The sequence below is a fragment of the Sciurus carolinensis genome, chromosome 14, assembly GCF_902686445.1.
Source record: "Sciurus carolinensis chromosome 14, mSciCar1.2, whole genome shotgun sequence".
Taxonomy (NCBI): domain Eukaryota; kingdom Metazoa; phylum Chordata; class Mammalia; order Rodentia; family Sciuridae; genus Sciurus; species Sciurus carolinensis.
The window spans coordinates 61,091,487-61,112,689 of record NC_062226.1 but is presented as its reverse complement, the minus strand read 5'-3'; the positions used below and the strand labels follow the sequence as shown (position 1 = coordinate 61,112,689).

Below are 21,203 nucleotides of genomic sequence, written 5' to 3'. Positions count from 1 at the left end.
ATTTTTATGGCTTGGATCTGGAATGTCTCCCAAAAGCTGGTGTGTTGAAAACACAGTCCCCAATGCAGCAAGGTTCAGAGATGGAGCTTTTAGGTAATGACTGGATCATGAGTGCTCTGACTTCATCAGTGGATTAATCCATCTGATGGATTAATAAATCGAATGAATTTATTCGGGAGTAGTGAAAACTATAGGATGGTGGGGCATGGTTGGATGAAGTATGTCACTGGGGGTGTGGCCTGGGGAATTTATCTTCTCCCTGTTCCCTCTCACCCCTCTCCTTGCATGTTGTCATAGGCTGAGCCACTTTCCACCACCCTTCCCTTCTGATGCAATATTTCTGCCTTGGAGTCAGCTGATCCTGGACTAAATCCTCTGATACCTAGAATCAAAATAAATCTTTCCTCCTCTAAGTTGCTTTTCTCAGGTATTTGTCACAGCAACAAAAAACTGACTAACACGCATGTGTATTTAAGCATGGGTCCTCAGAAATGTAAGAGTAAATATGAAAAGCAAGTGAAAAATAATACTGAGTATGATGGCATTTTAATTAAAAAAAATAAAAATTGTGTGTGTAGAAACGTGATAAAACTTTTAAAAAGATAATGCAATGGCAAACACAAAGCCTGTCTTGTAAATATTTGTTGGGACCATGTGATGGTAGAAATAAAGAGTAAATGAAATAGATAGTAACTTTGTTGGTGATGCTCTAGTTCTCTTTTGGGTGCTGGTTCATGATTATAATTTTCTTATTTGCCTTACATTTGACAAATATATATGTATTCTTTCACATGTGTCATAATATTACACACTGAAAAATGTGAAAAATGCCTTACATATCATCTGCTACCTTTGTAATGAATATATGAACTGTATCTGTTCATGAACTGTATCTGTCTTAGGACTTAGAGGTTATTTTGTAAAGCAATGCCTACTTGTGTCTCCCTGGGAGGCTTTTGGAGATAAATAGCATCATTTTCTTATTCTTTGAAGCCTATGTGGCTAAGTGCAAAGCAGGAGGACATTGCCTACTTGAGCTACTATTGGACAGGTAGTGTATATTTGCTTATAGGATGTGTTTCTCCAATAGTAATTATGTTTTTAAGAACAAAAATATTTCATACTAGGAAACAACATAGGTGTTACTGGAAGCTGCATGCTGTGTAATGGAAGTGAGGATTACTTTTTTATGGCCCATGGTTTCTATGAATAGAATTAACCAGACACCAATTATCACCTCATTGAAAGGATAAGTCACTGTGACATCTACAGCTGAGATCAAACTCATTGCTTTTGCAATGCAAATTAATTAGAGTTGGAGAGAGCTATACTGAAGGGTTAGGAAGCACTGAAAATTTGAAAAGTCTATATTTTAAGCAACTCAGGTGAAAATATGTTCCAATTAGTATATAATGTTAATATGCAGTAATCTTATTTATTTAAAAGTGCTTTAAGAAATACTTTTTAAAGAAAACATTTAGAAAGTCATAAAACTACCCTCTTTTTTGATGACTATAATTAAAGAGATAAAAATTCAGAAAGTATATTATTTATTTATTTTTAATTGGCTCACAGGTGATACAGAAGGGGTTGTCTTTACTTGAAAGCATGTGTTCCTGGGTGGTGAATAAAGAGAGATGGCTGGCTTTTTACCACAGCTCAAAAACATATCAGATAAATATGCCTACCAGTCTATTTGGACCCAGCAGTAGGCATTACCATCTGCTCCCAAATATGCCTGCAACCCTGTAGCTCTTCCATTTTGGCATCAGAATTTATGGGGAAGAGCATAATGTCCTAAGATACACTGTTTCTGAAAAGTGCCTTGAAAATGTATCTGTAGTGACACAGAAGTTGTATAAATAGCTGGACTTGCTTCAACCACTACTGTTCCCTTTGGGGATACCACCCCCATCTTCTTCAGGACAGGATGACATGACCCAGAAAACTTAACATCCCATTGGAATGAGCAGGTACACAGAACATTGCTCAGGAAGATGACCAACAAGTTTATCATTTATTTGTATGTACTAGAAAATGAAAAGGATAAAAACAACACAAGTCTTATGGTAAAAACCAACAGCACAACTAGCATCATTGCAGGTAACATACAAAGTCCTGAGTAAACAGTAGCCACATTCTGAAGGGAATGTTCCTTCCCTAGGGACATTTCTGGAAGGTAGGTCCATTCCCATCCTCAAAATTGTATACTAGAAGTCTTAGACATAAGAATCTGTAGTGGACTCAGTGATGCAAAGTATAGTCCCTAAGGAGTTGTTGATCTCATATCACTGATTTATATTTCTAAATTTTCATTTGCACTGTTAATAACCATTTACAGAAATTTTATTGCTTTAAAAATTCACAATGCATAAATTCGATTCCATATAAATATAACATGCTTGATGTGCAAGCAGGTTTATTTTGTTAGTTCTTATTATACCTGGTTATTTAGAAAGAATAAAGATGAGAAGTTTGTTTTAAAATCATATAGTGTAGTTGGGCATGGTGGTACATACTTGTAATCCCAGCAGCTCTGGAGGCTGAGGCAGGAAGATGGTGAATTCAATGTCAGTCTTAAGCAACTTAGTGAGACCCTGTTTCCAAATAAAACACAGAATGGGGCTGGGGATGTGACTCACTGGTCTAGTGCCCCTGAGTTCAATCCCCAGCATCCCCCCACACAAAAAAATACAGTGTATGTGAAGATAATATAAAATTCAAACCAATTGACTATTAGAAAATAAGAGTGAGAAAAACAGAACAGAAGCTTCAACAAATGAACAAGGATCATGTCCAGCACGTAAACAATGAGCCCTATAGCCCTAAAAAGATAGCCTTTGAAAGCCCTGAGCTTAAAGGGATGCTTGAGAATTCATTGCTGGGTAGAAACTGGAATGCTAGGTAAATACTCATTTCTTATTTTTACAAAGATAAAACATTAATTATAAACAGATGATATTCTTGAACGAACAGAAGGATTTTGTTGTTGACTCTTTAAAAATACACCTGTATAGATATGATTAGCTTTCTTACCTCCCATGAAATCATGAATGGGAATGGAAGGTGATGCTGAAGATATTCTTGAGGAATTAATGAAGTAGCAGAGCAGGGTGCAGTGGTAAAACCAAAATGCTTGCATAAGATTGTCATGATTGACACATATGAAATAGGGAAAATATTAAGAGAATTATTATCTTTTGTAGCACCTGATTTAAAAAATTCTATGTCATTATCCACAAACAACTTGAAGAACTATAGACTTGAAACAAGACATGTGCCTGTCACTTATGTAGCTTCCTCTTTGAGTTATTCCTAAAAAACCATGATTAGCCCACATATATAGTAAGTGAGAATATTTTTTACTTTGAAATCTGATGCAGTAATAAATTATTCCTTAACTATACATATAGACAATCTCTTTCGACTCTTTCCAGAATACTAGGATTACTTAATTTTTTTCTAAATCCTCTATCCTGAGTAATTACTGTAAGTTAAGTACTAATACTTTCTAAAACTCTGATAACATTTAAGCCTATATTGAATGGTATTTGAAGAAGGAATACACAGTTCTTTTGGGGTTATTTTACTTAGTGATTATCATAAATGATCAAAAATAAACCATTTGTCAGCAGAAAAATTTACTACTCATTTTTTCACAGGTATGCATATAGGATCTCCTTTTAAAGTTAAATATTTGCCTGGACTTTTATATAAATATTGAAGACAACATCAGAGTTTTTATTGTACCTATTATATAAATAGCTAGGTTGTAACTGCTGCTTCATTTTTAATAGCTCTTTATTTTTAAGAGAGTCTTACAATGAAATATTTCCTGTCGTCCAAATAGAAGAGCAAGAAAGAAGAAATCATGATGTGTCTGTATTTCCTTCTAAATTTACAGTTCTAGGACCACCAACAGGTAGTGCCTGGGTAGGGCAACGATCTAAGCAGAAGGAAATGGCCAATTTGAGCCAGTGAACCAGAATCATGCTGCTGTAACTGTGGCTTCTTCCAAGTCATTCAAAGATAGCTGCCAGCAAAGGGGTGTAGAGAGAGGTGGCCTTCAGCCATTTGGCGTTCACCAGCATGTAAGCCAGATCTGCTCCAAGAGCCTAATCACCATCAATCAGGAAGATAACAACTCACCCTCCGACTGAATTGGAGCTGAAACACTCACTTTCCCATCATAGACACTCATTATATAGAAATTTAGCCTGTGTAGAAAAACATTTACCAGTGACAGCATTTTCTTAAACATACAGACTACAAATTGTTTTTGCTGTGGTCATTTTTGGAAATTACTTATTATAATTAAGTCTAATTCCACTGAATAAATTAATGGTTTGAGAAAATTAAGGTGGAGGAGATTCTTTTCACAATTATGGGAAAAAAAAACTATCTGAGGAAAAAATATAAGAAGACACAAATGAAATAACAACAAAAGAAAATCTGCCAATTGCTAGTCTGAATTCCAAGGAATTATTGCTATGATTAAAGCAAAGTGATTTTTTTCCTCTCAAATTGAATACAAAACAGGTATTAATTTATTTGTATCTTCCTTTAATTTTTACGGTAACCCTTTTCTTTACACTGTTATTGTCTTGGCTCTTCATTGTGGAATCTTCTAGTAGTCAGACAGGTCTAAAATAAATTTTCCTTTTCAGTAGTGATCGTCCTATCCAGAACCTCCTACCTTTTTTGTATTTGCTGGTGACTGGTATTCCAAGTTATAACTTTTTATTTGGTGGGGTTACCTAAGTTTCTTAATCAAATAAATATTATTTGCTAGTGGCATATCCCCAGATACAATTTGAGGAAAAGCGTTTAAGGGGATTCAGTTACCTAATTTTATTAGGAAATAGATATTTTGGGCTTTGTGGGCCCATCTCCATCTCAATCACTCAACTCTGCTGCTGTGGCATTAAAGCATGAAACAAATGAGAATAGTCCTGTTCCCAGTGACACTTTCTTCGTGGGCACTGAAACTTGAAATCCAGATAATTTTCATATGCCATGAAATATTTCTATTCTTTTGAAAAATTTTCTCAAGCATTTAAAAATGTAAAACCATCTTTAGATTACAGGCCCTACAAAACCAGAGGACAAGGTCAGGTAAGCAGATGCTAAGGTGAATTTTGCCAACAGACAATAGTGTCCTGATCCTTGGGATAGACAATATAGTCACTCCACTGCTGCTCAGCTAAGTGTTTTGTAAAGTCTGTCCAATGGTGATAAGTGAGTAAAACAGTTATATCTAAAGAGACTCAATTCTGTTGTCATTTGCACTGAATGTCAGTGCTGTCTGACAAAACAAGTGCCATCAGAACCATGGACAGGATCTTGCTTGGGCCTCATGAAACAGGAGCTCGGAGGTAAGTTTTCATGGCGAATTGTGTGGAAGTGGTTGGTGCTCAGTGTCACTTTGTTTACTTCCTGTCTCTCTGATATGAAACCACTCATTCATCCTTTTATTCACTTGATCATTCCTTTGTTCTGCCCATCATTCCATGTTAAATGCCAGGCACTTTCCCAAGCACTGGGGAAAAAGGTGAGTTAGATGTGATTCCTGAATTTCAAGAACTGATAGTAGCTGTGAGACAAACACCTGGCTAGATTCCAGGGTTGCAAGTGTGAGATATGAAAAGAGAACTGCAGGACACCAAGGGAGAGAAAGTATGCTTTGGGCAATAGAGAAAGTACCATGAAGACTTCAGGAAAAAAAATTCATGTAAGACATTTTAAGAAAAGATCACATAATGCTGATAACCTCAGATAATATATGTACTATCTATTTATACAATGATGCAGTCATTTTCTGCTTCTTCTACAATCATACATTTTAGGAATGAAAAATATTTCAGTGGTAATTTGTTTGGGTTCTTAATTTTAACGAGTGAGGAAAAAGTAATCCTGAGAGGAGAAGGATGAAGTTCGAGGTCACCCAACTCTTTAAGGTGGACTTACCAAATGCCAAAGCTCTCTGTGCCAATTCAGCATTGTTCCCACCACACTAAGACTTCCTTGCCTCTTCTATAGCTTTTTAAAAATCATTACACAATGTTTATTCTCTTTTCTATGCAGATTCTTTAAGTCAACTTGCAGAACTCTTATCTTTTCTTCAGTGATTCCTTAATGTCTATAGTTGATAAAATTGAGAAAATGCAATTAGAAATAATGCTCAAAAGATGTTCCCATTCTTGAATTTTCTGCTGATCTGAAGTAAAAACACAATTACCTCAGCTCTCAGACTCAGCATATTGTGTTCCTTTTTCCAGGTTACTCCATAAATTGCAATTATCTTCATTTGTGGCTCTCACAAGATTATAGGTGACTGAATACTTCATCAACTAAGATCAAAATTTCCCATGGTACAAAACAAAACACTTGTATAATGATCTAGGAGAGTGGATTAAACATACTGAATGAGAGAGCTACACACTGAAAATGTTCAGGGGATTATCAGTTTAGCTTTTCAAATCCACTCAACTAAAGTGAAATTGATGTGGCTCTTGTTCGAGTTTCAGTACCATTTTCGGGTTTAAACTTTTGCATTTCTGACTCCCTGCTATTTAAAGATTCTGTCACTTCTAATGATAAGAAGCAGGATCCACACTCTTCCCTGGGTCCGCCCATGTTCTATTTGTACATTTGGGTGGGCAGTCAAGGGAGGCATGCAGGTGCTAGGCCACAATCCCTGTGGACCAACAGAATGTGAGGGGTTTTGTGCCTTTACTAGGACATCATCCTCAATATAGGGTCTGTGACTGGGATTCCTGGATCAGGACAGAGCAAGTGCAACTTAAACAGCTTCTCAGAAACCTTACTTATCATCGGTAATAGTACTTAAATAAGTCACTGTATTCCAGGACTTCAGATATAGTATTTCATGTAATCTACACCAAATCCAATGAAACAGTCGTTTTATCCCAATGCTTCTCAATACATCTGTAGTAAAGGGAGTATACAATATTTGGATGCTGGGATATTACTACTAATAATATTAATCACAATAATAACAACAGATGTATACTGAGGGATTCTTCTAAATACTTTACATGGGTTCATTTATTTAATCTTATCTAGGGCAGCTTTATATCTCCATTTCAAAAGTATAAACTACAGTCAGTAATATGCCCAAAGAAGAATTAAGAGTTTGAACCCAGAGTTCAACAGTAGAACCAGAGTTTGATCCTAGGCAATCTGACTTTGAAGGTTATGTAGATATATGACTTCTCATAGCAAGCATTCAGTGGAGGGCAGCCATCTTCATTCCCAACCTTTATTCCATAGACAAAAACAAGTCCTATCTGCAGGGCCCTGTCTAACTTTAACAAGGGTATCATTTGCCAATAGAATTTAAGAAATATTGAGAAAACACTGGTCGGTGGTTTAAAGATCCATTAAAAATATTTCAATGCATGATAGTTGTCCTTTCTCTATGTTTTTTTCCCCTGAAATATATCTTTTATCCTTCTCCATGGATTAGAATTATAACGTTGTATCTCTTGTTATCTTTAAAAACACTTCAGCATAGGCAGTGGTGTGTGTGTGTGTGTGTGTGTGTGTGTCCAATCTGCAGACTATGGGAAAGATCAGTTGGCCTAATTGAGAGAACATATTCTATAGAATAGCTAGCATTTTAAAACTTCTAATCAGAAGCCCATTTTCTAATGCTATGCATTTTAGCTATCTATATCTTTAGTATAAGAATACTAAAATATATGCTGATTAGCATAATGGATATTAGGAACTATTTTTTGTTATTTATGTGACTAAAAAAAGTATTATACGTTCCTGCCCTTGCAGGAATGAGGTGTAGGAATCTATATGAGGTCAGGCATCTATATCTTTTGGAAGGAAATTCAAGATGACCTAAAAATGTCCTGGTTTGTACCCCCTCAACAGAGCATACTTGTTGCCACACTGAATCCTGCTGCTAAAATATTGGTTACGGTTCCCTTAAACAAATTTTTCACACACATGGGTTTAAAACACTAAGGAAAATGTCTCAGAATAAGCTACACTCTTGTTTGCCAACAAATGTTTGCATGTGTGACCATATTTCATCTGTGAGCCTTGTTTTTGGTGTGACTTGGTTGTAGGAAGAGACTTAAAACATTAGCCTCTAGCATCAGAACTTTTATTTATCACATGGAAACAACTATTTTGTGAATGATCAATTGCCTTAGATCGACTGGCAGCAGGAGTCTATGTGTGCGTGCACACATGTGTGTGTGCTGGTGCCTGCATGAAACACGCACATGTGCACACACGGCACAGAGGTGAAGGAGGGCTGATGGAGTGGGAGACAGAATGGTGCTGTCAACTGTTTATATATGAGCTTACTTGTCCTTGTCCCTTAGGTTGGAAAGCTTTTCATCCACAAATTCTCCTGAATTTCTTATAGATGTTCAGGCCATTTGTCTTTGGCTCCAGAGATGGTAACATGTTCTTTATGAGACACACTTAACTACAGTTGTTCATAGCCCTGTCACCTTCAGGATGCATGGCTGAAATGCACTCTGCTGCAGTCCACCTCTTCAGCTGACAGGCCTTTATTTGTTCTTTGAAAGCCTGTGCTGTTTGTATTTCATGGAAGAATCTGGTCTAAATGCTATTCCTTTTACTTTTGTTTGTTTGTTTCTCTATTCTTATTTTTAAGAATTTTTTAATTTGTTCTAATTAATTGTACATGACAGTGACAAATGTTCGGGCCACTTTTTTTCCTTTTGAAATTTCCACCATGATGGCTTTTTCCCTTTTCTTCGCATATTGCCATGCTTGTTTCTCATATCTTTAAAAAAGAACCCATTCAGTAAATAATGTAGTAAGTGGGTCTCTAAATGCTTAGGATTTTATTGTCTAATACTGCTTTCAAACTTGGGTTTTTCTCAAGCTTTCTAAACTTTATATTCTTTGAATTTGAGTATATGAATTAACATTTTCTCTTCAGAATAGTATTTCTTGAATTTTTTTCCTTCTTACTTTTTGTTTCTATTTTCTTATCTGAACTTAACTATGATCTCTTTTTTTTTTATTGTAAACAAATGGGATACATGTTGTTTCTCTGTTTGTACATGGAGTCAAGGCATACCATTTGTGTAATCATAAATTTACATAGGGTAATGTTGTTTGATTCATTCTGTTATTTTTTCCCTTCCCTCCACCCCTCCCACCCCTCTTTTCCCTCTATACAGTCCTTCCTTCCTCCATTCTTGCCCCCCTCCCTAACCCTAACTCTAATCCTAACACTAACCCCTCCCACCCCCCATTATGTGTCATCATCCACTTATTAGCGATATCATTCGTATGATCTCTTTTGAAGAGGAGTGAATATATATTGTGGAATTCATAGAAAACTTCATTTGATCCAGAACTGTAAATAAATTTAATGAGTGTTTGCTCTAGACTGTGTTTAGATAGGCTGTGCTACGCTTACAATAATGAATAATTCACCGTAACAAGTAACAACAAATTATTTTCTCATACAAAGTACAACCAAGGTTAAGGAACTCTCTGGGACAGTTCCTTCTATGTGGTGACTCAGGGATCCAGGCTACTTTTATCTCGAGGTTACATCACATATAACACTTGACTTTTATGGTTATCTAGGCAATGGAAGAGCAGCTGGATGTCTATCCTGATCTTAAATGCTTTACCCAGAAATGACACAAATTACTTGTCACAGAACATTGTAGGACCAAGTCACCAGGGTTTCCTAAGCATGAGGGAACAATCAATACTAGTGAGCAGTAATTGTCTCTATTTTTTTTTTTTAATGGAGGAAGGGCTATTTACCTGTTGAGGATCTCTGATCACTCAAGTCTTGGTTTGGGAGTGCTGAAACTCTAAAAATACACTTCAGAGTCTATATCCAGTGTTCAGAGTTATCCTTGTAACTATTTGGTATCTCCATAGAGATATGACTGGCATCTCATCAAACTGAAGTTTCCCCACCCTGACTCCAAATGAAGTGCTAAGTAAACAGCTCTTGTTTTATGAAGCAGCCAGTCTGCTTCTCTCCTTTAGGAAGTATTGGTGAGCTTCTTCATTAGCAATAGACAATGAGAGAAGACTTCCAGGTGGACCTCCCTATCTTTAAGATTAAATTCTGCTATACATCAGAATTTTGAGAATTTAAAAATAATTTCACAGTTTTTAAGCTTTGCAACCTTATTATGACCTATCACTATCCATATAGAGATTAATAGCAAATTTCTTAAAAATCCAGCATCTGTACATTTTTCTTTGAAGACTGTAAAAAAGAAGAAAGGAAATCTGGAGGGACAATCATATATATAATATTACATCTATGGTAGGCCAAATTCTGTCCTGGAGTTTCTATTTCAATTCACTCTCAGTCCTGATAACATCTAGATAAAAACCTTGATGCATTCTCTAGGACAGTTGTTCTCAAGGTATGACCTCAGACAGGCAATTGCAAAATCATCTGGAACATGATAGAAATTCAAATTCTTGAGCCCTATTTCAAAGCTGATACTCTAGGTGTGACACCTAGGAATTTGCTTTTTAGAAGTACTCTAAGTTATTCTGGTTCATACAAAGTTTAAAAGTCACTGTTAGAAGATGGGAAGATCTCTCATGCTCTTGGATAGGCAGAATTAACATTGTCAAAAGGGCCATAATACCAAAAGTGCTAAACAGATTTAATGTAATTCCCACTAAAATCCCAATGACAATTTTCATAGAAACAGAAAAAGTAATCATGAAATTCATTTGAAAAAATAAGAGACCCAGAATAACCAAAACAATCCATAGCAAGGAAAGTGAAGCAGGAGGCACCACAATACTAGACAGATCTTAAATTATACTACAGAGCCATAGTAACAAAAATGGCATGGTATTGGCACCCAAACAGACACATAGATCGAAGGTACAGAATAGAAGACACAGAGACAAAACCACATATATACAGTTATCTCATACTAGACAGAGGTGCTAAAAATATACATTGGAGAAGAGATAGTCTCCCCAACAAATAGTGCTAGGAAAACTGGAAATCCATATGTAGCAAAATGAAATTAAACCCCTATTTCTCACCCTGAACAAAACTCAACTCAAAGTGGATCAAGGACTTAGGCACTAGAACAGAGACCCCGTGCCTCCTAGAAGAAAAAGTAGGCCCATATCTCCACCATGTTGGTTTAGGAACTGACTTCCTTTAACAAGACTCCTAAAGCACATGAAGTAAAATCAAGAATCAATAAATAGAATGAAATCAAACTAAAAAGCTTCTTCACAGCAAAAGAAAAAATCAATAATGTGAAGAGAAAGCCTACAGAATGGGAGAAATTCTTTACCGCATGCACTTCAGATACAGCATTAATCTCCAGGATATATGAAGAACTCAAAAGACTTAACACCAAAAAACCAAATAACCCAATCAATAAACAGGCAAAGGATCTGAACAGACATTTCATAGAAGAAAAATATGATCAATCAACAAGTATATGAAAAAATGTTCAATATCTCTAGCAATTAGAGAAATTCAAACCAAAACTACAATGAACTTTCAACTCATTCTAGTCAGAATGGCAATTATCAAGAATACAAACAACAATAAATGTTGGTGAGGATGTGGGGAAAAAGCTACGCTCATACATTGTGGGTGGGACTGCAAATTGGTGCAACCACTATGGAAAGCACCATAAAGCACTATCAGAAAACTTGGAATAGAACCAACATTTGATACATTTATCCCACTCCTTGGTTTATACCCAAAGAACTTAAAAGTGGCATACTACAGTGTTGCAGCCACATCAATGTTTATAGCAGCTCAACTTACAATAGCCAAACTATGGAACCAACCTAGGTGCCTTTCAACAGATGAAGGAATAAAGAAAATGTGGTATATATACACAATGGAATATTACTGAGCCTTAAAAAAGAACAGGAATTATGGCATTTGCTGGTAAATGGATGGTGTTGGAGAACATCATGCTAAAGGAAGTAAGTCAATCCCCCTAAAACCAAAGGCTGAATGTTTTCTCTGATATGTGGATGCTAATTCACAATAAAGGTGGGGTCTAGGGAAAAATAGATGTGCTTTGGATTAGATGGAGGGGAGTAAAGGGAGGGGAAGGGTTATGGTAGGGAAGGACAGTGGAATGAATTGAACATTATTACTCTGTGTGCATATATGATTACATGACTGGTGAAATTCTACATTGTGTATAACCAGAAAAATGAGAAGTTACACTCCATTTATCTATGTAATGTCAAAATGCATTCTACAGTCATGTATAACTAATTAGAACAAATAAAAAAATCATCCAACTTAAGGAGTAATGTAGAACCTTTATTCAAAGGATTAAAAGTATTTTTCTGTGAGTTAAAAAGCCATTATTAGAGATATATCATGGATTTCTCATATTTTGTAAGCTTCAAATATAACTCGCGGTTCCTTTCTTGCAGTGAGTAAGAAAAAGAGTAGTATTTCTACTCTTTTTATGTAATGGTCTGCTTCTTATGATCAGTTGCTTGAGCCAGAAACTTGGACTTGTCCTCTGCCCCTTACCCACTCATCAAATTGGCAAATCAGTCAATCACCAGAGAGCTTTAAAACACATCCTCTTCCCTGTCTCTCCACAGACCACCATCAACTCAGCCTGTGTGTTTGAAAGACCTTCTCACTGAAGCACATTTTTGCTCCAAGCCAGTCAGCAAATGAGAGACCGCAGGACAAGCCCTGTACAAACACGCACGGTGTGTATTTTTGTAAATAAGGTTTTACCAGAATATAGCCACACTCACTCATTTACATGTTGTACCTGGCTTCTTTTTGCACTACAACAAGTAGATCACTTGAGACAGATACCATATGCCCTGCAAAGTCTAATGTATTTACTATCGGGCCCTGTAAAGAAGAGGTTTGCTGAGCCCTGTGCTAGGTACTGGAATACATGGAGAGAAAGATACTGTTTTTGTCTTCATGGCAATTTTTAATCCAGCAGGGAAGATCAGCAGATAAAGTGAGCTCTCTAGTTATCCAAGTTGGGAGCATGTGACCTGTGGGGAACAGGAAAGACTTTCCTGGGAAAGTGAAATGGAGCTGAGTTGCAAAGGATAAGTAGGAATTCACCAGACAAAAATGGAGAAATGTATCATGTCCAGAGGAACTAGATGACTAGATTTTCTTTTTCTTTCTCTGTCTGTCTCTTTCTTTCTCATTGAACTTCTTCCAGTGCTTGGGACAGTGTTCAATACATTCTGATTCTGATTTTTCAATGTGTTGATTATACAAAAAACATTTCCTGAAATCCATTGCATCTTTACAGAAGGAACATTAAATTACTTCCCTTGCAGGTGACTTCCCTTTGCCCTGTGAGTTCTCCTTCTAGAAGTGGTTAGCCATGACCCAAGGCAACACTGGGCTCATCATTTTTGAGCAGCAGAGACTCCATATTAAAGATTCTAAACAAATTTCTTCCTGAAAACCCAATACACACTTTGGAAATTGCCAAAAACAGCGACTATCTGATCGCATCTTGCCTCTGCTAACAAGTGACCTGGATAGAATAGTATTGGTGTAACAATTTTGCCTGAGGGTCTGTAGCCTGCTTTTCAAATGTTTTCAAAGGCAAATCGCACGCAAGTTCTTAAATGCTTTCAGTGATGTGTTCCTCTTTTCCGAGTGAAAAATCCTTTTCCTTTTTGTGCAGATTCTTAAGGAAATCTTTTAAAAATCCTACCAGCACAAGAAAATATATCTGAAATAATTCCAGAGGCATTTAAATTGCATGACCCTAAACAAAATAAACCCTCCCCTCTGCAAAGGCAGGTACTTCAGAAGTACTTTCCTTGTTTCTTTTTGGAGAAAAGAAGGTACAAAAATGTGGGTGCAGGTCGCTGCTGCTGAGAGTCCAGTTCCAATAATTTGTGGCTGGGGAATATTTCTTTTCTCATTTTGCTGTAACCTTATCTGCTTTTACTGCTGCCCCACCATCTCCAGTAAAACACATATCCCATTCTCTTTTCTGCCTACAAAGCTTGCTAGAATAATTCCACCTGTTTTGTAGCTGGCACTGATCCTTTTCTGGCATGAAAAATGGAAACACAGGGAACGTTAAAGCACAGTCTACATTTGAAGCAACTCGATGGGTGCCCTCCTCCAGCTAATAACTCGTTCCTGTCCAAATGGTACATTTTCACTTCAGGCAGGGATGACTTTGGATGGCTGTTTTAGAGCTGGAAGTAGTTAGGGGATCCCAGAGACTTCTTAATTTCCCCCTCCTCTCCAGTCTCTAACATTCCTCATGAATCAGATCATTGACTCTAGCTGCTTTTTCTCCCTCACAGCCCGTTTCCGTTATCGCCAGCATTACTTTCAATCTTGTTGCAGATCTAGCTGATTAAAAATACTGGCCTTGAGAAAATTCTCTTTCTTGAAAGTCAATGCTTGAAGGAGATTAGGACTATTTATATTGTAAGGCACTCCCTTAAAACCTCTGGTGGCTTTACTCTCTTGACTGATGCAAACCTCAACTAATTCTCTTTATCCAGATAATCCACTCGCTTCCAATATTCATCAAATGGCAAAATGAAAAGCTTTTAAGAAAGAGAATAAATGTGCAGGCTTAAAATCACATAGAATTTTAGTCTTAGTAAAATTGTGAAAGAAATTATGAGGAAATCAGGGGTTTTGAGTTCTATTTCCCATGAGATAACTTGAAAGTAGATAAAATCCATGGGGCCATTGTAAATATGTTTTGTACTTCTTGAGTTACTTCAGCAGGTGTTTGGATCACAAACCTTTGAAGAGGAAAAAGAAATGTGTTTTTGTTCTTTGATAAGATCGCCACAGGACGAACTTTCTCTATTGGAGCTCCTACTTCTTCCCTTTTATATGTAGAATTCTCCACTGTACCCATCTCTCTGCTTGATATCTATATTGAAGTTTTTAGATATTTAATGTGCAGTGACTGCACACAAAGTACTAATGAATGTCAATAACAAAGAGGAAAATTCTGTTCTGGAAAATTCTGTCCTGAACGTGTTTCCAGTATTGTAGTGAAGATACAGAGAGCTGTTCTAAAGTAGGATCAGGAAACTAGGGGAGCTAGGAGAGTCCAAGTCAATCTTTTCCCTGGTACATTTCCTATTCACCGGATAAAAGAAAACATGGTAAGGAAAGTGATGTGTTTTGAAGTGGTAACATCTAGAATCCCAATCCTAGAATTGCACAATTAGTAGTTAACTGGACTTCTATGAATTGGAAGTGTTGTAAACCATCCCTCTCTGATACTGCATGTTAGAAGTAACAGATAGGATGACAGAAACCTTAGAGATGCTGCCAACGAGGAACAAGAAAGTATTTTTCAAGCATATGCACAAGGTACTATGACCCTGTTTTCACACTTTGAAGAATTATGTCCAAGAATAATAAATTAAAATGAAGTTTCAGTTTTTTTTTTTTTAAAGATATTGAATATACTATGGTCAGGTATCAGGTGTCAGTTGACTTAGTGTTCACACACACACACATACACACAAAGGGTCTGGTATTTGGAGCAATTGAATAAGAGACTGTGAACAGAAAGGACTATTCAGGGTGAGCTAGCAAGTTTTATTTTCCCAGGTTTACTCTCTGAGTGGGCTATTCCAGGCAAGTGGAATAACATGGGGAAGACTCTTGTAAACAAAGAGTTGCAAAGTGCACTCCTTTGACCTGAATTTTCAAACATAAAAACTGTCACTTAGGGCAACCAAAACAAAGACTGGGTTAATCATGTCACCTGGTAAGGTCTGGTACAGATTACTTGGGTTCCACAGGGTAATTCTGGGTGCAAAGAGGGATGGGTATTGATGGTCAAACAGGTGAAATGAATGCTTGTGTCTGCTTTTGTGTCCTGTTAGCTGATAGCTCCATAATGGAACAGTGAATGTGCTGAGTTATAAAATGATAAGGACTGTCTTTAGAAAGCTTAGCCTGGGAAAGGCCACTTCCACAGGAGTCTTTTCAGGACTTGAGGGAGACGTGAAGCCTCATTTGGTTTTGTATACAGGCACGATCCAAAGATATTTGATTTCATCATGGTAAATATTTCCTAATTGTATCAAAAACATGCATTATTGACATTTCCCAAACCTCAGTGCACAACTTAAGTGTATGTGTTAGAGCTACCTGTCATCGTCCATTCCTGGGCATGACAAGGTCATGAGGGAAAGATGCTTTCTTTCTTTCCATAAAGATTCCAAGGTATTCCTTGATCAAGAAGGTCACTCTAAAAACATAAGGGAAAATCAATGAAGAGCTCTTGTCTCATCTTTCTATAGTTAGGCAGTGGCTGGTTTTAGGGGACATGATTTTGACATGGATGTCAATTCTTACCCATCTCTGGTTCTTGGGAACAGCCCAAAATCTGTGCCCCAAATGACGATGTGAAGGGCCGCTTCTGTTCTGCTTGGAGTAGCTCCTGTGTAGATTATGAGACGTTTAAGGAAATCTTTTCTTCATGAATTTGAATTTAAAAGGTTACAAGCACAAGAATGCATATTGTTCTTAGGAGACTCTCCACCTGAAATGGTCTATTGACATCTCATCCTGGTGGATAGGCTTTAAAGAACCACACTCAAGGTGTCCTAGATTGTTACCCTCGATGGAAAAGTAGAGTGATCGTTCCACATACTCACAGGCTTTGATACTGTTGCAGGCAAAATAACTTTTTGACTTTGGCAAAGGTGTTGCTGGTAGTTAATGCATTCTGCAGACGCCGTGAGGGGCAAGAGGCTGCTGACTGTGGTGCTTGAGAAGGGAGGTCTTCAGGGGAGGAAGGCAAGCCTAGAAATTAAGAGTGTGTTCCTCTGCATAGACAGTTTCATTTAACACTTTTCCCTTAGATTCTGAGGGGAAACCTTATATTAAGGATAGTCATTTCCATATTTAAATGCATTTTAAAGTCTGACGCATCCAAAAACCTTCATTTAAAAGTTTTTTTGGGGAGTGATTATTTTTCAAGTCACCTTTCTGATTTTACCTTACTTTTTTTTTTTTTCCTTTTTTTTATTGTAAACAAATGGGATACATGTTGTTTCTCTGTTTGTACATGGCGTCAAGGCATACCATTTGTGTAATCATAAATTTACATAGGGTAATGTTTGATTCATTCTGTTATTTTTTCCCTTCCCCCCACCCCTCCCACCCCTCTTTTCCCTCTATACAGTCCTTCCTTCCTCCATTCTTGCCCCCCTCCCTAACCCTAACTCTAACCCTAACATTAACCCCTCCCCCCCCATTATGTGTCATCATCCACTTATTAGCGATATCATTTGTCCTTTGTTTTTTTGAGATTGGCTTATCTCACTTAGCATGATATTCTCCAATTTCATCCATTTGCCTGCAAATGCCATAATTTTATCATTCTTTATGGCTGAGTAATATTCCATTGTATATATATACCACAGTTTCTTTATCCATTCATCAATTGAAGGACATCTAGGTTGGTTCCACAATCTGGCTATTGTGAACTGAGCAGCTATGAACATTGATGTGGCTGTATCTCTGTAATATGCTGATTTTAAGTCCTTTGGGTATAGGCCAAGGAGTGGGATAGCTGGGTCAAATGGTGGTTCCATTCCAAGTTTTCTAAGGAGTCTCCACACTGCTTTCCAGAGTGGCTGCACTAATTTGCAGCCCCACCAGCAATGTATGAGTGTACCTTTCTCCCCACATCCTCGCCAACACCTGTTGTTGCTTGTATTCTTGATAATGGCCATTCTAATTGGGGTGAGATGGAATCTTAGGGTGGTTTTGATTTGCATTTCTCTTATTACTAGAGATGTTGAACATTTTTTCATATGTTTGTTGATTGTTTGTAGGTCTTCTTCTGTGAAGTGTCTGTTCATTTCCTTAGTCCATTTGTCGATTGGATTACTTGCATTCTTGGTGTAGAGTTTTTTGAGTTCTTTATAGATTCTGGAGATTAGTGCTCTATCTGAAGTATGATTGGCAAAGATATTCTCCCACTCTGTAGGCTCTGTCTTTGCATTGCTGATAGTTTCCTTTGCTGAGAGAAAGCTTTTTAGTTTGAATCTATCCCAGTTATTGATTTTACCTTACTTTTAACTGCACAGGAAAAGTTTCCCTCCACCAAGTGGGTCCAGTGTTCCATTGCATCCTCACCTAGTCCACTGTGCTTCTTGTTCACAGCACTTGCCCCAGTTTGTCATGGTGCATTTGTGATTTTTTTTCACTAACCCAGAAGCATAGTGTGCTCACTTTTGGCTCCCCATTGTTTACCACATTGCCTGATGGATAGTAGGGATTCATTCAATATTTTTGAAGCAAATATTGTCAAATAAATGATAAGTTACCTAGGAGAGATGTCTGAGTGGTGGAGAAGAACTTGGGACAGGAGGAACAGGACAGACATGGGTCTAACTCTCTCTTTTCCAAATATATTAAAGATAGATGATTCTTGAAAAAAGAAAGATGGTGTCTGTACTACTGAATAGGACCTTTGAAGTAACTTTTGTGCTTTGTGAATTTTTACCTTGTAATAAGTAAGTGGAACCTGATCTAAAATTAGTATCTTTTTTTTTTTTTTTTTTTTTTATCAAATGAGAGCTTAGTTTTTTTTCCCCTTTCTTTCAGGGTATGCTCAACTTATATTCAAGTAATTAATTCTTGAGTATAAAAAGATTGTTAGATTTGTAAAACGCAGTTCCATTGTGCTGTAACACTTTCATTAACATCTTGTTTTACTTATTAGCTTACCATTTTAATAACTTAAAGTATGTATTGTACTTAAGCATAATAAAATGATTCAAATGAGATAATGTGCATGAAATGGCTACACCTCACAAGACACTATGCACTGCCAGCTATTTTTAAATTATTTTATAATTGAGAAATTTCCTAAGTACTTTGTATATTCAAAATTCTTTGATAAGTTGATCAGACTGAGGTACAAGATATTTTCTTATTCAAACATACTTTAACTCAGTGTCTGCAAAAACTCTGTTGTAACACCATTAATGAGTAAAATTTGTGAAAAAAAATAGATGAATAAATGAAAGCATGGAATGCAGGTTTTCCTAAAATAAAGTAAACATGGGAACACTTTATTCATTTTTTTTACATCACTGGGGATCAAACCCAGGGCCTTGTGCACGGTAGGCAAGCACTCGACTCCTTGAGCTACAGCTCCACCAGGAAAGCTTTATTTTAATGTTAGTGTATTAGGAAGAAGCTTGAAACTAAACACAATGTCATAGGTAATAATGTTTTTGAAAATAATAAAGTGCTCAGTTCTTTTGTCTAATTAGTTGAAAAACTAGATTGATGTATTCTTTTGTACATATGGTAGTGTGCCATCATGACCAGACAATGCCCCTTTTTCCCAGAAAAATAATTTTAAACCTTAATAGCTGTAAACTTAGATACAAGTCCTTATGTGGAACATGCGAGAGAGTATCAGAAGCACAAAATGCATTAGCTCTGGACAGATCTACTTCCAAATCTGATAACTAGGGCAAAGAATTGTCCACACGTGGGTCTTTGGGTCATTTCAGGATCCAAACAATAGTTGTTATAACACTCAAAGGTGGTTTGCAGGATTGAAAGCAGAGTAACATAATTAAAGTATTTAAATATGCTTTTAGGAGTTACACATTGCAGAAAAATAATATGCAAATTAAAATATTGCCTCAGTTATTAGCATGCTCCACTTGAGAATCCATAGTAAACTTGATCCTAACACTGCAAAGATTCACAAGTTGAGTGAACAGATACAATCCAGTTAGTCTCACTTAGCTGACAATTTTCTGCGGATGTTAAAGGGGGAATAGAAAAATCTTGCCCAATTTCACAGTACCTGCACAATGATCTAGTACCCAGCAACTTTTCAGTCATGCCCTGGTTTCCTATCTACCTTCTAGGAAGGTTTGTTTTTATTGTCTGTGTCAAGAATCTAAATAGCTACTCTGCTAGCCTGCACAAAGGAAAGAAACTAGACTATTCTAGCTTTGTACTTACTCTATCCCCCTTTAAAAAACTGAAAATAATGTTCTTAAATGCATAAAAATACAGCATTGGTCAGTTAAGACGACAGGATGTTTCTGTTGGCCTAGAAGTTGCTCGCAAGTATGGATAGCTGGTAATTGAACAAATAAGGTGGTTTGAAAGTATATTATAATAATTTAATATATGATGCCTTTTTTAAAATTTATTTTTTATTTTTTACATACCAGAATTTATTTATTCAAATAAAGTTACCCTGGGATTCTGTCTTTTATTCAAATGATTGTTCAAAACATTTTTTTTTTATTATTGTATACAAATGGGATTCATGTTGTTTCTCTATTTGTACATAGAGTCAAGGCATACCATTTGTGTAATCATACGTTTACATAGGGCAATGATGTTTGATTATTTTTTTTCCCTTCACCCTCACCCCTCCCACCCCTCTTTTCCCTCTATACAGTCCTTTCCTTCATTCTTACCGCTCTCCTTATCCCTAACCCTAAACCTAACCCTAAACCTAATGCTAACCCCTCCCCCCCATTATATGTCCTCATCCACTTATCAGCGAGATCATTCCTCTTTTAGATTTTTGAGATTGGCTTATCTCACTTAGCATGATATTCTCCAATTTCATCCATTTGCCTGCAAATGCCATAATTTTATCATTCTTCATTGCGGAGTAATATTCCATCATATATATGCCACAGTTTCTTTATCCATTCATCAACTGAAGGGCATCTAGGTTGGTTCCACAATCTGGCTATGGTGAATTGAGCAGCAATGAACATTGATGTGGCTGTATCTCTGTAGTATGCTGATTTTAAGTCCTTTGGGTATAGGCCAAGGAGTGGGATAGCTGGGTCAAATGGTGTTTCCATTCCAAGCTTTCTGAGGAATCTCCACACTGCTTTCCAGAGTGGCTGCACTAATTTGCAACCCCACCAGCAATGTATGAGTGTTCCTTTTTCACCACATCCTCGCCAACACCTATTGTTGCTTGTATTCTTGATAATCGCCATTCTAATTGGGGTGAGATGAAATCTTAGGGTAGTTTTGATTTGCATTTCCCTTATTACTAGGGATGTTGAACATTTTTTCATATATCTGTTGATTACTTGTACATCTTCTTCTGTGAAGTGTCTGTTCATTTCCTTAGCCCATTTGTTGATTGGATTATTTGTATTCTTCGTGTAGAGTTTTTTGAGTTCTTTATAGA

At 36.8% G+C, this 21,203-nt stretch overlaps 1 long non-coding RNA gene across 1 annotated transcript in view; it reads left to right on the top strand.

Annotated features, from left to right (window-relative positions):
• LOC124963979 (uncharacterized) overlaps nt 1-21,203 on the top strand; it is a 77,755-nt gene that overhangs the window by 4,481 nt on the left and 52,071 nt on the right. Inside the window, exon 2 of the long non-coding RNA XR_007104859.1 lies at nt 12,616-12,729. This is a non-coding gene — a long non-coding RNA (uncharacterized LOC124963979). The remainder of the gene's footprint in view (nt 1-12,615; nt 12,730-21,203) is intronic.